Source organism: Ovis aries, chromosome 2 (genome assembly GCF_016772045.2).
Source record: "Ovis aries strain OAR_USU_Benz2616 breed Rambouillet chromosome 2, ARS-UI_Ramb_v3.0, whole genome shotgun sequence".
In the NCBI taxonomy this organism is placed as follows: domain Eukaryota; kingdom Metazoa; phylum Chordata; class Mammalia; order Artiodactyla; family Bovidae; genus Ovis; species Ovis aries.
Window position 1 is genome coordinate 81,853,923 of NC_056055.1, and position 15,377 is coordinate 81,869,299.

Genomic DNA, 15,377 nt, shown 5'->3' on the forward strand with positions numbered 1-15,377 from the left:
TGGAAAATACCTGGCAATTTTAAATGTTAAGCAAATGGTAACCTCTTTCCTGTTCTGTTCCCATCTATTACCGTCACAGTGAATCTTACCATTTTTAACTGTGACTCATTATTTTGGTAAGATTACATTTCTGCAAGCGGAAGTGTCAGGAGTCTAACCTAGATAGCTGTTTTGTCATTGTTCATCCTGTGTGTAAACAGTGCACAGTTGACACAACATGTTGAGAGATAGACGCATAAACTTGGAATCTAAAAATCTGACTAAATGGTTTTAATTTACTCCAAAATATAAAGTTTTTGAAGTTCAAACTGTCAAATTAAGAACTTAATTGTAACACTTTTTATTGCTATCATTTTATGTAATTCTAGTTTCTTCATCTAGATTGTGAAGTCAAAAAAAAAAAAAAGAGAAAATAACATGCTTCAAAGAGAAGTTACATTCCTTGACTTATAGTTTTATCCTCAGTAAATACTTGAGACTGATTGTATGAAAAGTTTGATAATTAAGTTTTTAATACTGAAAGAATAGCACTGAAGCTAATAGTATTTTTAGAAAAAAAGACTACTTCCCTAGATTTATTTGATTCATTTTTTGAATTTTATGGAACATCACTATACATAATTGTTCATACATTTTGCAGCACTAGTCTCTAAAAGTACTTACATGAACAGAATTAGGTATCATTTGTCTTGTGTGGCAAAGAGAAAAAGAGCCATCTTAGTTTTTGTTGTCTTTAAGATCTTAAGAATTCACCAAATCATATGAAGGATTGGGGCATATTAGATTCACAGCAGTACATTTTAAGAATATGAAGATGCCATAAAAATCATGCCGAAAGAAAGCAATGATATTTCTAGTCCCATTAATCTAAAAGCTCTCCTATTAATTTTAGGTCCAGGGAACTTAGCTAATACATTTTCCATTGATACGTACTCTAAATCGTTTTCACATGTATATTTCGCGAATGAACGTTAGTCCTTGGAAAGTGGTAGAATTCTAGAGGTAAATGAAAAAGCCTCTTATTTTTTTCCTTTTTGGAGCAAACTGAGGACTCTTAAGACCTTTTCAGTGTCTTTTTATTTTTTGCCCTATCCCCAAAGACCCAACCAATCAATTACTAAAAATTAAAAATATTATAATAACTCTATCTTCCAAACAACAAACATGACTAACTGAACAACATTTGATAAAAATGACTTTACTTCTTGGGTTCCTAATCACTGTTATCTCTCTTCCCCCATGCTGGACAGAGCTATCTTCAATCCACTGTCAGCTATAAAGTGGAGCAAGCAGAGGCTCTCTAGGGCCTCTTTCCAGGTCTGATATTCTCAATGAGTTAGTTCACTTATCCATAATTTTCCAAACATTTCAATAAAAGCCCAAAGTAGAATGAGTATGCAGCTGTTTGGCACCATATGGTCAAACATCTGGATATTGGACTAAATTTTTCAGTCTTTCAAGGTGTTTAATTTTTTTTTGAAGATACTGTCTGCATCTGAACTTCTGATTTAATTCCAGATATGTGAAATGGTACTGTTAACAGCTCTCTAAGGAATGCAGTTCACCTGAGCCACACTGAATTAACAAATCAGAAACTACTTCAACCTCTTTTCATTATCTTTTAATAGCAAACATCTAAAACTAGTACCAAAGGTTAAGTATCATGATTCACTTGCAGTTCTGCACAGCTGCTAGCTCCACTTCTTACCCATCACTGTCCGGTCATAACTATAGCAATAGAGTCTGGCTTTTATTAACAAAATGAGAGAAACCTGTGCGGTAATAAGAAGGTAGCCCACCTCACGCTTAACAGTAGTTGTAAGGCTCAAATACCTTAGAGGCTTTTTCCTTTATGTCGACTCTCTTGCTCTGGTACACATAAACAGGACTGCATACCAAAAACATAGAGTCATCAGCTACATTCACTAGATCGGAATTGGGCCTACAGCCATACCACCAACAGACTGCAAACTTGCCAAGGCTCACAAGGAAGAGTCAGGCCAGCTTTTCTCCGGATAAGTTAACTCTGAAATATCAGGTCAGGCAAGTAACAGGATGTCAGAATAAACAGATTCTAGACAACTGAAGTCTCTAAGATATAATCATATTGTGTGGTCACAGTCTGAAGAGGTTCCACAGTGGCCCCCATCTTTCCTAAGATAATTTTTTCCAGACAAAATCCAATTCAGTAGCCTCTTCTAGCATGGGCATTTTTAACCTGGGCTTTGCTGCTCTACACGCAGATTGCTTTTAAGAGCAATGTTAACATTTAGTGAATTTTTCTTAGAATTTTAGAAATTGGGGATTGTGTTTGCTTAATCAGCCTATCAACAATTCATCTTCTCAACCTTCTATGATATTTATTTTGCCCACCACCCTATATCATTCTCTCACTTCCAGAAGCTCTCCTGGTACTTCTTCCAGGAAAATTTTTAGATTGATACATCTTCCAGTTATGAAGCTCTCTGAAGACTCCATTTCTTATCTGTACTAAACTGGAATTCACTTCTCCAATCATACAGTACAGGACCCCAAAACTAAAATCATCCAGAGCAAGTGAACATTATACTTAAGAAAAAAAATTAGATTTTTCCTAAAAATATGATTTTTAAAACTATTCAGATGTGATTTTTCAATACTAATGCCCATGGTTATCACCATGATGGTTATCACATGATGCTGATATTCAGCTGCATCAGACCTAACTGAAATGATCACTTAGCTCTATCACTTCACCAGCCATTTCATTCCTGTTATTCTCATCACTGTTATATCATGTTTAAACCTTTTTCCTAGAAGGAAGCAATGATCTTTAGGTTGTCTACCTTCTATCTCCCTTCCTCCTCTCTCTCTCTCCATCCTGCTTCCAGGTGACCCATTATAAGTTGCAAATGTAGCTATTGTCACTAACTTTCAGTGACTTTCAACTGCTTCCTGATGAAGGTCCGATCCTTAGTCTGACATTTAGTACCTCTGGCTATTCTCCCCAAAGACACTTCTACTGCTCTTCACTTCTTCAATTCCAGTTGAATCAGATAATTTAGTGTTTTTTAAAATATGCTGTGTGCCTTCACACCTTTGGATCACATTATTTCCTCTACCTTGAAATACCCTTTCTGAAATATCAGAAATTGAAGTCAGGTTTTTAAAATTCTACCCAGAGCTCTTTCAACAATTATATTCTGTCTCTCTGTAAACACAGTTTATGTCTCATGTGCATAAAGTGATGTTCTGCTAGGAATCCTGGTGTAGTAGAAAGAATATTGCCCTCTCCCCCACCCCATGATGTCCATATCCCAATCTCCAGAATCTGTGAATATGTTACCTTACATGGCAAAAATAACTTTGTGGACATGATTAAAGTTGTGTGGGTGCTGCACTCAGTTGCTTCAGTCGTGTCCAACTTTTTGCAGCCCTATGGACTGTAGCCTGCCAGGTTCCAATGTCCATGGGATTCTTCAGGCAAGAATACTGGAGTGGGTTGCCATGCCCTCCTCCAGGGGATCTTCCTGACCGAGGGATTGAATCCACATCTCCGTCATTGCAGATGGATTCTTTACCACTGAGCCACTGGGAAAGCTCAAGATTAACGACTTGGATCTGCCTGCAATGCAGGAAGCCTGGGTTTGATCCCTGGGTCGGGAAGATCCTCTGGAGAAGGAAATGGCAAGCCATCCCAGGATTCTTGCCTGGAGAATTCCATGGACAAAGGAGCCTGGTGGGCTACAATCCATGGAGTCACAAAGAGTTGGACATGACTGAGCAGCTAACACTTTCTTTTCTTTCATGTTGGATTATCTGGGTAGGTGTAATCTAATTCTGTGAATTCCTAAAAGTGAAGGATCTTTGTCTACTGCAGTCAGAGAGAGATGTGAGGACAGAAGGTGGCTCAGAGAGATGAGACACTGTGGCTTTGAAGATAGAGGAAGTGTGCCACAAAGGAAGTGGCCTCTAAAAAAGTTGGACTAGCAAGAAAGTAGATTCTCTCCAGAGACACCACAAAGGGGCAAAGTTTTGTGTAACCTTGCTTTTAGGCTGTGAGATCTCTGTCAGACTTCTGGTCTCCATGGCTGTAAGATAGTGAGTTTGTGATGCTTAAACTACAAGGTTAGTGGAAAATTGTGAAAGCAGCAAGAGAAAGCTAATATATATGGGTTCATATTCTGGAGTTTACTGAAGTAACAGTAAGTCAAGGAAATTGGAACTCCAAAATGGCTATCCTAGCCTAAGCTATCTTTTCCTTCCAGATCAGGACACTAATTAATTAATATAATATCAAAGCGAAAGTGAAAGTTGCTCATTCGTGTCTGACTCTTTGTGACCCTGTGGACTACACAGTGCATGGAATTTTCCAGGCCAGAATACTGGAGTGGGAAGCCTTTCCCTTCTCCAGGGGATCTTCCCAATGCAAGGGTCAAATCCAGATCTCCCGCATTGTGGGAGGATTCTTTACCAGCTGAGCCACAAGGGAAGCCCAGGAATACTGGAGTGGGTAGCTTATCCCTTCTCCAGTGGATCTTCCCAACCCAGAAATCGAACTGGGGTCTCCTACATAGTAGGTGGATTCTTTACCAACTGAATTATGAGGGAAGCAATATAACATGAACATATACTAAATGTGCTAATCAGTTTTGTCGTATAAACTCAGAACATTTTCGCTTTTTAAATTTCTTTATTTTAATTGGAGGTAAATTACTTTACAGTATTGTATCGGTTTTGCCATACATCAACATGAATCTGCCACAGATATACACGTGTTCCCCATCCTGAACCCCCCAAGTGATGAAAAAAAGAAAATTTTTAAGGTTGCCCAAGTACATCATTTAAATTAAATCAATTAAATTGATGTGGAAAGATACTTAAGGTAGAGGATTAGGTGCCTTGTATACATGAGGTGCCAAATGAAGATTCACTAAACTCTTATGTAACACATTGAAAGTGAAAGTCAAAGAGGCTCAGTCATGTCTGACTCTTTGTGACCCCATGGACTTTACATTCCATGGAATTCTCCAGGTCAGAATACTAGAGTGGGTAACCTTTCCCTTCTCTAGGGGATCTTCCCAACCCAGGGATTAGACCCAGGTCTCCCGCATTGTAGGCAGATTCTTTACCAGCTGAGCCACAAAGGGAAGCCCAAGAATATTGGAGTGGGTAGCCCATCCCTTCTCCAGTGGATCTTCCTGACCCAGGAATCAAACCAGGGTTTCCTGCATTGCAGGTGGATTCTTTACCAACAGCTGTTAGGGAAGCCCATGTAATTAAGAAGGCTCAGAATATTAACCCACCCTGTCATAGTCACTGAGTCAGTAGACTCATTCATGATTTCATTTATTCAACAGCTATTAAGTATCCAGTATTAAGTATTAAGTTATTAAGTATTCAGCTATTATCATCCAGTTGTAATTAATGGAAGATCAGAACTCTAGACTATGTCTGGTGCTAAAGAAAGGTAGATTTAAAAAGTAAACATAACATTATAATCCCTGGGCAGCATAAAGTCTTGAGGAAGTCAGGCAGGCCTGAGGTTATGGGAGGTTTGCGGGAGCAGAATGTTTTAATGAAAGGAAAGTCACAGAACTAAAATGAAGGAATCACTAAAAACAGTTTTACATAATGAATGGCTATTTTTTAGGGTTGGCCTTTAGAGATTGAAGTAATCTCCTTGGAAGTTTACACTCAGCAAAAATTACACAGAACTTTATGCTGGATGTGGTATAACAAACATATAATCTATAACTCATATTATGTGAGTTATAGCCCCTACTTTTCTGAAGATTACAGTCATGCTGCTGGTAAAGAATTGAAGGCATTTAAAAATAATGGTAAATTACATGCTGGTAAAGAAACAAAGACATTTAAGAAATAATGGTAACTTACGGGATACTTAATGAGGGCAAATAGGCCCCTCATCAAATATCCTAGATTTGGGGGAGCAGGGCTATATACACTGACATCCAAAGGATGAATTACAGAAGGTAAGATTCTGTTTATGGAACATTCTTCATAGAGAATATTTCCCTTAAGACATTTTTTCCTTTCTGAGGACCGATTTCCTCAATGAATTAGTGTGCCAGTTGCATCACTTAAGAGGTTTTAAACTACAAGATACCAAATAATCCCAAACATATCCTTTATTCTCCAAAGAAGTAGGTGAGAGGTGGGAAATTCAGGGTGGATGACTTTAGCAGTTTAACAAAGCCGTCAAGAATCTAGGATTTTCCATCCTTCTCAAGCACCCTCAGCAGGCTGGCCTTTCTCCTCAGGTCTGCACAGTCATAAGATGACTGCTTGTACTCCAGGTTTCACACACAGATTCCAAAGGCAGGAAGGAACTGGGATGCAAACGTTCTTCTCTTTTTTAAATTAGGAAACAAAAATTGTTACCAGAAGCTACTGGTAACATTCTCTACCCTGCCCCTAAGAATATTCCTTTTTCTATGGAAGGCTGTGACCAGGTCTTTTATAGGCTACATGGTGCAGTGAAAAACAGAACGTGGAGATGATGCGGAAGGGAATTGTCTTATAATGTAGTAGGTGGACCCTCTAACCAGCATCCCATGTAATCGTGGAAAGTACTTGAAACTGCAGTTTTTTTGGCACCTCAGAACCACTGGGTTTCTCATTCTATGTGGGTTCCACTAAGCACTGACTTCAGAGAGGCTCTGGAAGCTGCTTGCACACTTTCTTACTTACCTAACGTATGTATTAGAAAAGTCTAATGTATGCTTGTTTCCTCGTTCAGGCATAAATCAAAGTAAAAGTAAACTTGAACCCAGTCCAAATCACTCTTCTCATCTATGTTTTCATCTGAACCAGTCCTTTGTTGTCTGATCCGGACTGCTACCCAGAAATCATATGACTACCCTTACCTGCAAAGAAGTTGGGAAAATGAGTATCTGGCATTTTAAGACTATATTTTTATGTATTGAGGGGGAAGAAATTGACAGGCAACCAACAGAGTCTTGGACCCCATATAGAGTTTCAGAAACCAATGAAGAAACATTATTTCTTCAAAGGAAAAGTCTACCAAAATGATACGATGGAAAAAGTCTTGACATTTCTCAAGATAGTGATTTAAGATAAGAGTTCCTTTAGTTCTGTAAGCGCAGATTCTGTTCGCTACTTAGGGTTTTTCGGGTGAGTTCTAGGTAGTCCAAGCTGTTTTGCGGCTTGCCAAGCCTGTCATAGATTAACTCAGGCTTAGGGAAATTTTTATTGCTCTTTTTTTTCAAGGACAATGGATTCTCAGCTTAAGTCAATTGACACTGAGGCTAATTTCCAAATATCAACTGAAAAACTACAGGCACTGCAGCAGAGTAGTTTGCATTCTGTGTGGTAAGTGTTGCAACTGCCCACAGACCATCCTGTGTATGATCCTGGGATTACTGGATGCTCAGCATTAATGAAGCTAAGGTCGTGGGTGATCCACAGTTATGGGTCAGTTCCTGCATTGCAGAGTAAGGTGTGGGGATAGTCCTGTATGCAGTTCCGTGTTACTAAGTCTGTCTTAACTCCTTTTCCATATCATTTCTTCAGAAGAGGGATGCTGTCAGTTTTATTCCTGTATCTCTCACAGGGCATGGATTCAAATCCTAGCTCCATTACTCAGAACTAGTGTGACCTTGGGCAAGTTACTTGATCTCAGTTTCTTCATACATCATAACAACACTTGCCTTGAGGGCTGAGTATGTGTGTGTGTGTGTGAATATAATATGGAAATTTGTGTAAAGAATTTAGTGCAGTGTCACTTGAAGACAGTGTCCGATACATATTAATTATTATTAAGAACCAAATATATTTATTGAATGGACATTAAGTCTTACTTTTCACATTAGCTAGCTGTGTGTTTTTAGGTAAGATGCTAAACTGGGCCTCATTTTCCACTTCTGTTAAAGGTGGGGGGTGTGCTAGAATCTTGGAGCTCACTTGAAGCCTTAAAGATCAGTGATATCCCTGGGCATGCTTCAGTGGTCTAGGAAAAGAAAAAAAGAAAGCTCAAAACCCACCAAAGAAGAAAATTACTATACTTAGGCAATGTGGAAACCTCATCATGTAGCTTCATAACCAAATTTATCCACTCATCATTGTGTTACCAAGGACGGAGACAAAATGTTGACTGTAATGGGTAGAATGTTCATTAAGCGGCAGGACCCTTTAAAGAAAGAGAATCTTTTCTCCCTCCTGTCACGTGGGAAAAAGGATCCTTCCATGGCATTTTGTAAATGAGCTCTTGGCTATTGCTGGGTAGTGAGTTCCCAAGTTTAAGGTTTACCATTTATTGGCATCCAGCAGAGAAACAGAGTACTTTTATTTGGAAATACACTTGGAAAGGATTCCAGAAAGCCCAGGCAGCATTAATTGTACTCTAGTTTGAGAGATTTTCACTTTTTCTGTGCTCTGTAACTAGCTGGCAAGCTTCCAACTGTAATTTAGACTTACCATGAACTGTGTTTTTTTTTTTAATGTGTGCAGTGATTTTTAAAAAAATCCAATAACTTCTTTTATTTGTTGTTCTAAATTTTAATTTTGCATCTGCCTTTCTTATTTTCCAGCACTCTCTAGCCCTTGTAAGTTTATTCTCATGAAAGTATATATTTTATCTATGGTTTTTAGTGATATTTTAAAACTTTGGCTATTTGGTGAATTTGGGTTCACTTGTGAAACCTTTACTAATCCCAATTTGAGCTCCCCTCAGTATGTCTCTTACCCCAAGACTGCTTTATTTAAATTACAATAGGAAATGCCTCTGAACCTTCAAATATCCCAATTTACGCTCTTTTAATCAAACAACTGCAAGCCAGGGTGACTCTCCTAGTGAATTCATTAAGGGAACTGGATTTCATTTGGGCAGGACTTTTATTTTCTAGAAGATTAAAAATGTAGAAGGATTCTATGCACAATCTGATCTTATAGCTGCCTATGTGTTATGACCAACTAATCTGTGTTATAATCAACCAGTCAGCATGAGCATTATTTGCACAAACAAGTGAACAGACAGATGCATTTTGAATTGGAATCCGATCCATGTTTAAATTCTTATTTTGTTAATATGGACTCATGAAAGTGATGGTTAATGTTAGGTTATATATATATTTTAAAATCTAAGAATGGACTCTACTTTGGAAAAGTGGAAGAAATATATGAGATTATATATAAGATTATAGAACACTTATCAGGTAAAGATTATGTTTTAGTGAGCATGGATATAGCAGTATTTGCCTCATATATATTCAATTAGAACAGGAGACTGACTCAAGGACATTTTTTAAACATTGGTTTATAACATTATATGCATTTCATATGTACATTATATTTCTACTTCAAAAGTAGAAATATATTGTACATGTGAAACATATAATACACTGCATATACTATTAATATATTCAAGTGGTGCAGTGGTAAAGAATTCACCTGCCAACGCCAGAGACAGAAGAGACATGAGTTTGATCCTTGGGTTGGAAAGATCTATGCAGGAGGAAAGAGCAACCCACTCCAGTATTCTTGCCTGGAAGATTACATGGACTAGGAACCTGGCAGGCTATAGTCCATGGGGTCACAAAGAGTCGGACATGAATGAGCATGCATGCATGAGTATCTATCTATAGCGTGCTCACCACCAAAAATTCAGTTTCCATCTTCTATGTTACAGGTGTTCCCCTTTACCCATTTCATTCTCCTCCACCCCTTCCCTCTGGTAACCACTATCTTGTTCTCTGTATTTTTTGTTTGTTTGTTCATTTATTTTGCTTTGCCTTTTTTTTTTTTGTATTCCACATATGAGGGAAAGCATATGGTATTTGTTTTCCTCTATCTGACATATTCATTTAGTATGATACCTTCAAGTTCTATCCAAGTTGCTGCAAATGGTAAGATTTCACCTTCTTATGGCTGTGTAGTATAACTTTGTAAGCATATACACAGTATTTTCTTTATCCATCCATCAGTTGGTGAGCACTTAGGTTACTTGCATATCTTGGCTATTGTAAATAATGCTGAGATGAACATAGGGGTGCCTGTATCATTTCTAATTAGTGTTTTCATTCTTTGGGTTAAACACTCAAAAGCAGGAGAGCTAGAACACATGGTAGTTCAATTCTTAATTTTTTAGGAATCTCCATACTGTTTTCCAGAGAAGGCAATGGCAACCCACTCCAGTACTCTTGCCTGGAAAATCTCATGGATGGAGGAGCCTGGTAGGCTGCAGTCCATAGGGTCGCTAAGAGTCGGGAAAGACTGAGCAACTTTACTTTCACTTTTCACTTTCATGCATTGGAGAAGGAAATGGCAACCCACTCCAGTGTTCTTGCCTGGAGAATCCCAGGGACAAAGGAGCCTGGTGGGCTGCCGTCTATGGGGTCACACAGAGTCGGACACGACTGAAGTGACTTAGCAGCAGCAGCATCATACTGTTTTCCACAGTGGCTGCACTAATTTACATTCCTACCAGCGGTGTATGAGGGTTCGCTTTACCTCAAATTCTTGCTGACACTTATTGTTATTTCTTGTCTATACCAGCCATTTGAACAGGTATGAGGCGATTTCTCATTGTGGTTTTAATTTCATTTTCCTGATGATTAGTGATATTGAATGTCTCTTCATATCCCTTTTGGCCATCTGTATGTCTCCTTTGGAAAAAAGTCTGTTTGTATCCTTGGCCCTTTTTAAAATCAAGTCTATTTTTTTTTTTTTTTAATGTTGAGTTGTATGAGCTCTTTTTATATTTTGGATCTTAACCCCTTATCAGATTTTTGTTTGAAAATACTTTCTCCCATTCAGTAGGCAGCCTTTTTGTTTTGTTGATAGTTTCCTTTGTGGTGCAAATATTTTTTCTTTTGATGTAGACCCATTTGCTTATTTTTTCTTTTGTTTCCTTTGCCTGAGGAGACACAGGCAGAAAGTAATTGCCAAGACTAATTTCAAAAAACAAACTGCCTCTGTTTTCTTCTAGGAGTTTTATAGTTTCAGGTCTTACATTCAAGTCTTTATTCCATTTGAGTTGGTTTTTATGTAGAGTATGAGATAGCAATCTAATTTCATTTTCTTTTTTTTTCATGTGACTGTCCCATTTTCCCAACACCACTTATTAAACAGAATATCCTTTTTCCATCATATATACTTGGTTCTTTTGTTGTAAATTAATAGTCCATATGTGAATGAGTTTATTTTGGGGATTTCAGCCCTGTTTTATTGATCAAAGTGTCTGTTTTTCTGTTAATATTATACTGTTTTGATTACTACAGCTTTGTAATATAGTTTGAAATCAGGGAGTGAGACATCTAGCTTAAGGACAGGTATTTTTAAAATTAATTAATTAAATTGGAGGCTAATTACTTTACAATATTGTGGTGGGTTTTGCCATACATTGACATGAGTCAGCCACGGGTGTACATGTGTACCCTGGTTCCAAACCCCCCTCCCACACTCCCTCCCCATCCCACCTCTCTGGGTTGTCCCAGTTCACCCAGACTTTGAGTGCCCTGTTTCATGCATCGAACTTGGACTGGTCATCTATTTCACATATGGTGATATACATGTTTCAATGCTATTCTCTCAAATCATCCCACTCTCACCTTCTCCCACAGAGTCCAAAAGTCTGTTCTTTATATCTGTGTCTCTTTTGCTGTCTTGTATATAGCGTCATGGTTACCATCTTTCTAAATTCCATATATATGTGTTAATGTACTGTATTGGTGTTTTTCTTTCTGACTTCCTTCACTCTGTATAATAGGCTCCAGTTTCATCCACCTCATTAGAACTAACTCAAATGCATTCTTTTTAATAGCTGAGTAATATTCCATTGTGTATATGTACCACAGCTTTCTTATTCATTCATCTGCTGATGGACATCTAGGTTGCTTCCATGTCCTGGCTATTGTAAACAGTGCTGTGATGAACATTGGGGTACACGTGTCTCTTTCAATTCTGGTTTCCTTGGTGTGTATGCCCAGCAGTGGGATTGCTGGGTCATAAGGCAGTTCTATTTCCAGTTTTTAAGGAATCTCCACACTGCTCTCCATAGTGGCTGTGCTAGTCTGCATTCCTACCAACAGTGTAAGAGGGTTCCCTTTTCTCCACAACCTCTCCAGCATATATTTTTTGTAGACTTCTTGATAGCAGCCATTCTGACCAGCATGACATGGTACCTCATTGTGGTTTTGATTTGCATTTCTCTGATAATAAGTGATGTTGAGCATCTTTTCACGTATTTGTTAGCCATCTGTATATCTTCTTTAGAGAAATGTCTGTTTAGTTCTTTGGCCCATTTTTTGATTGGGTCATTTATTTTTCTGGAATTGAGCTGCATGAGCTGCTTGTATATTTTTAGATTAATTCTTTGTCAGTTGTACCATTTTCTATTATTTTCCCCCATTCTGAAGGCTGTCTTTTCACATTGCTTATAGTTTCCTTCATTGTGCAAAAGCGTTTAAGTTTAATTAGGTCCCATTTGTTTATTTTTCCTTTTATTTCCATTACTCTGGGAGGTGAGTCATAGAGGATCCTGATGTGATTTATGTCAGAGAGTGTTCTGCTTATGTTTTCCTCTAGGAATTTTGTAGTTTCTGGTCTTACATTTAGATCTTTAATCCATTTTGAGTTTATTTTTGTGTGTGGTGTTAGAAAGTGTTCTAGTTTCATTCTTTTACGGGTGGTTGGCCAGTTTTCCCAGCACCACCTGTTAAAGAGATTTTTTTCCCCATTGTATATTTTTGCCTCCTTTATCAAAAGTAAGGTAAGGACAGGCATTTTAAAGTATGCCTTCTGTCTGAGTCAAGATGGGTTCAGGAACTGGGAAGGCTGCAACTAAAGTAAAAGATTTTAGAGCCTACAATATGTGTCACTGGGGTCTTCTGGCCCATTTGTGTAGTGGAAACCAGCATAGGGTGACTGTGAAGCTGGCTTGTAAGAGGAATAATCTCTTCCTTTCTCATGAATCTTCAAGAGCTAGCCATACTCCATTTCTATACCAAGGTTCTTAAAGAAATTTCCATTGCTTTTCCTCAAATTTTATGAATTATATTTTTACTGTTAAATATTTAAAACCATTTAAATCTTGGACCTGGATGTGACTGCTGTGGGGAAGTGTGGTCTCCGCCTCCAGCCACGGACCTCAGGACAAAACTTCAATTTAGAAATAGGTTGCCAGCTCCAGGCCAGGAGGTTTGGCTGACACCCCTCCCCACTAGGGACCCCCGTCCTTCCCCAGACGGACGGCCATGGGCGTGATGAGCCACGTGCTGGGGGAGCCACGTGCTGGGGAAGCCCCAGCTGGAGGAGGAGGATGAGCTGGTGGGACTAGTGGACTGTGGAGACGGGCCCCCTTCCTCAGAGGCCAAGCTGGACTCCAGGGCAGAGGAGGGAGTTCTGGAGTTCAGTGACACCCTTAGCACAGAAGTCAAGGCAAGGATCCTGTGCAGAGGCCTAAGAAGGAGTGGCAAGTCATCCATCCAGAAAGTCGTCTTTCATAAAATGTCTCCCAGGGAAACTCTGTTCTTGGAGAGCGCGAAGAAGATCTGTTGGGAGGACGTTTCCAACAGTTCCTTTGATAAGTTTCAGATTTGGGACTTTCCAGGAGAGACTGACTTTTTTGACCCCACTTTGGCTATAAGATGATCTTCTGAGGGACAGGAGCACTGATATTTGTCATAGACCCCCAGGGCGATTACATGGAGGCCTTGGCCAGGATCCGCCTCACAGTGACAGGGCCTACAAAGTCAACAGCGACATCAACTTTGAGGTGTTTATTCACAAAGTGGATGGTCTATCAGATGACCACAAAATTGAAACCTAGAGAGACATTCACCAGAGGGCAAATGATGCCCTTGCAGATGCTGGGCTAGAAAAAATTCATCTTAGCTTTTATCTGACAAGCATATACGACCATTCAATATTTGAAGCTTTTGGCAAAGTGGTTCAGAAACTGATTCCACAACTTCCCACCCTGGAGAATTTGCTAAACATCTTTATCTCAAATTAAGGAATTGAAAAGTTGTTTCTCTTTGATGTGGTCAGTAAGATTTATATCACAACAGATAGTACCCCTGTGGATATGCAAACCTAGGAGCTCTGCTGTGACATGTTGATGTGGTCATTGATATTTCTTGTATTTGTGGCCTCAAAGAAGATGGAGCAGGAACCCCCTATGACAAGGAATCAATAGCCATTATAAAGCTGAATAATACAACAGTTCTTTATTTAAAAGAGGTGACAAAGTTTCTGGCTCTTGTTTGCTTTGTTAGAGAGGAAATCTTTGAAAGAAAAGGGCTGATTGACTATAATTTTCATTGCTTCTGGAAGGCTATCCATGAAGTTTTTGAGGTGAGAATGAAAGTCGTGAAATTGCGAAAGGTTCAGAATGGCTGAGGAAGAAAAAAAGGAGCCACCCCCAACGTGATGCCTAGGGTGCTGCTGTAGGTGAGCTTTCAGGAACATCTTTTGAAATCAGATGTTTCAGTGAAGCTGCTGCTCTGTATTGCACTAAAAGAAGAGGAGGAAGGAGATTGGGACACAAGATATATGCTTGTTGTAAAAAATAATTCCTGCCACCCTTTCTTTTAATCTTCTCTTTTTTAAATAAAGTAAGCACTTTGAAGCAAAACTTGTGTATTAACAATGAAGTGAAATCTACTCTAACTTCATTACACAAATGTAAAATTTTATGGTTTGTAGTAAGAAAAAATCCTGTGTGTGTACTGCCAGGAACTGTGTATACTGTGCACTTTTTCACGGTTTCGTTTTCTCATGGAACTAAAGTTTGATAAAACAACTTTTCTAAGCTTTGTTCTGTCCTAGGTGCCTAGGACATGCATACCGAGTCCATAAATATGGGGCAAATGGAAATTAATCACAAAGTGTTGTGTTAGCAATGACTTTTTTAAGCACGGGAATCTTTGCTACCAATTGTTGAGAAAAATCAGTTTTCCATGGAGGAACAGATTGGGGTGGCAAGCTCCAGGAGCAATAAGACCTGTCCCCTGTTTATAAAGAATATAAATAGAAGTTTTATGGAATAATATTAGCACCAAACTTATCCAACACTTCTATAGTTGTCAGAGTGCTTCCCTACCTGACAGTTTTTTACAAAATTCTACCTCAACAGACATCTCTAAAATAATTTTATACAGAGAGGTTATTTCTTTCTGCTGTGTTATTGTTGCCCATTGGGACCATATTTCCAAAATTGTGACAATCACTGGAGAGAAATTGGAATGTCGCTGAACCGCAGGGTTTCTGAATGCTTTTCTGTACCTGCCACTGAGGCTAAGGTAACATCAGAAGATACATGGTTTCCCAAATTGAGGTGACTGGCAATTGCAGATTTAAAAATATATCCTATATGCTGCTGCTAAGTCACTTCAGTTATGTCCGACTCTGTGCAA

The 15,377-nt window shown here is 38.7% G+C and overlaps 1 protein-coding gene and 1 pseudogene across 6 annotated transcripts in view; one reads left to right on the top strand and one right to left on the bottom strand.

The window, feature by feature from the left end:
* MPDZ (multiple PDZ domain crumbs cell polarity complex component) overlaps window positions 1-15,377 on the bottom strand; it is a 668,265-nt gene that overhangs the window by 243,517 nt on the left and 409,371 nt on the right. The window lies entirely within an intron of this gene.
* On the top strand, window positions 12,774-14,412 carry LOC114113081 (ras-related GTP-binding protein D-like; annotated as a pseudogene).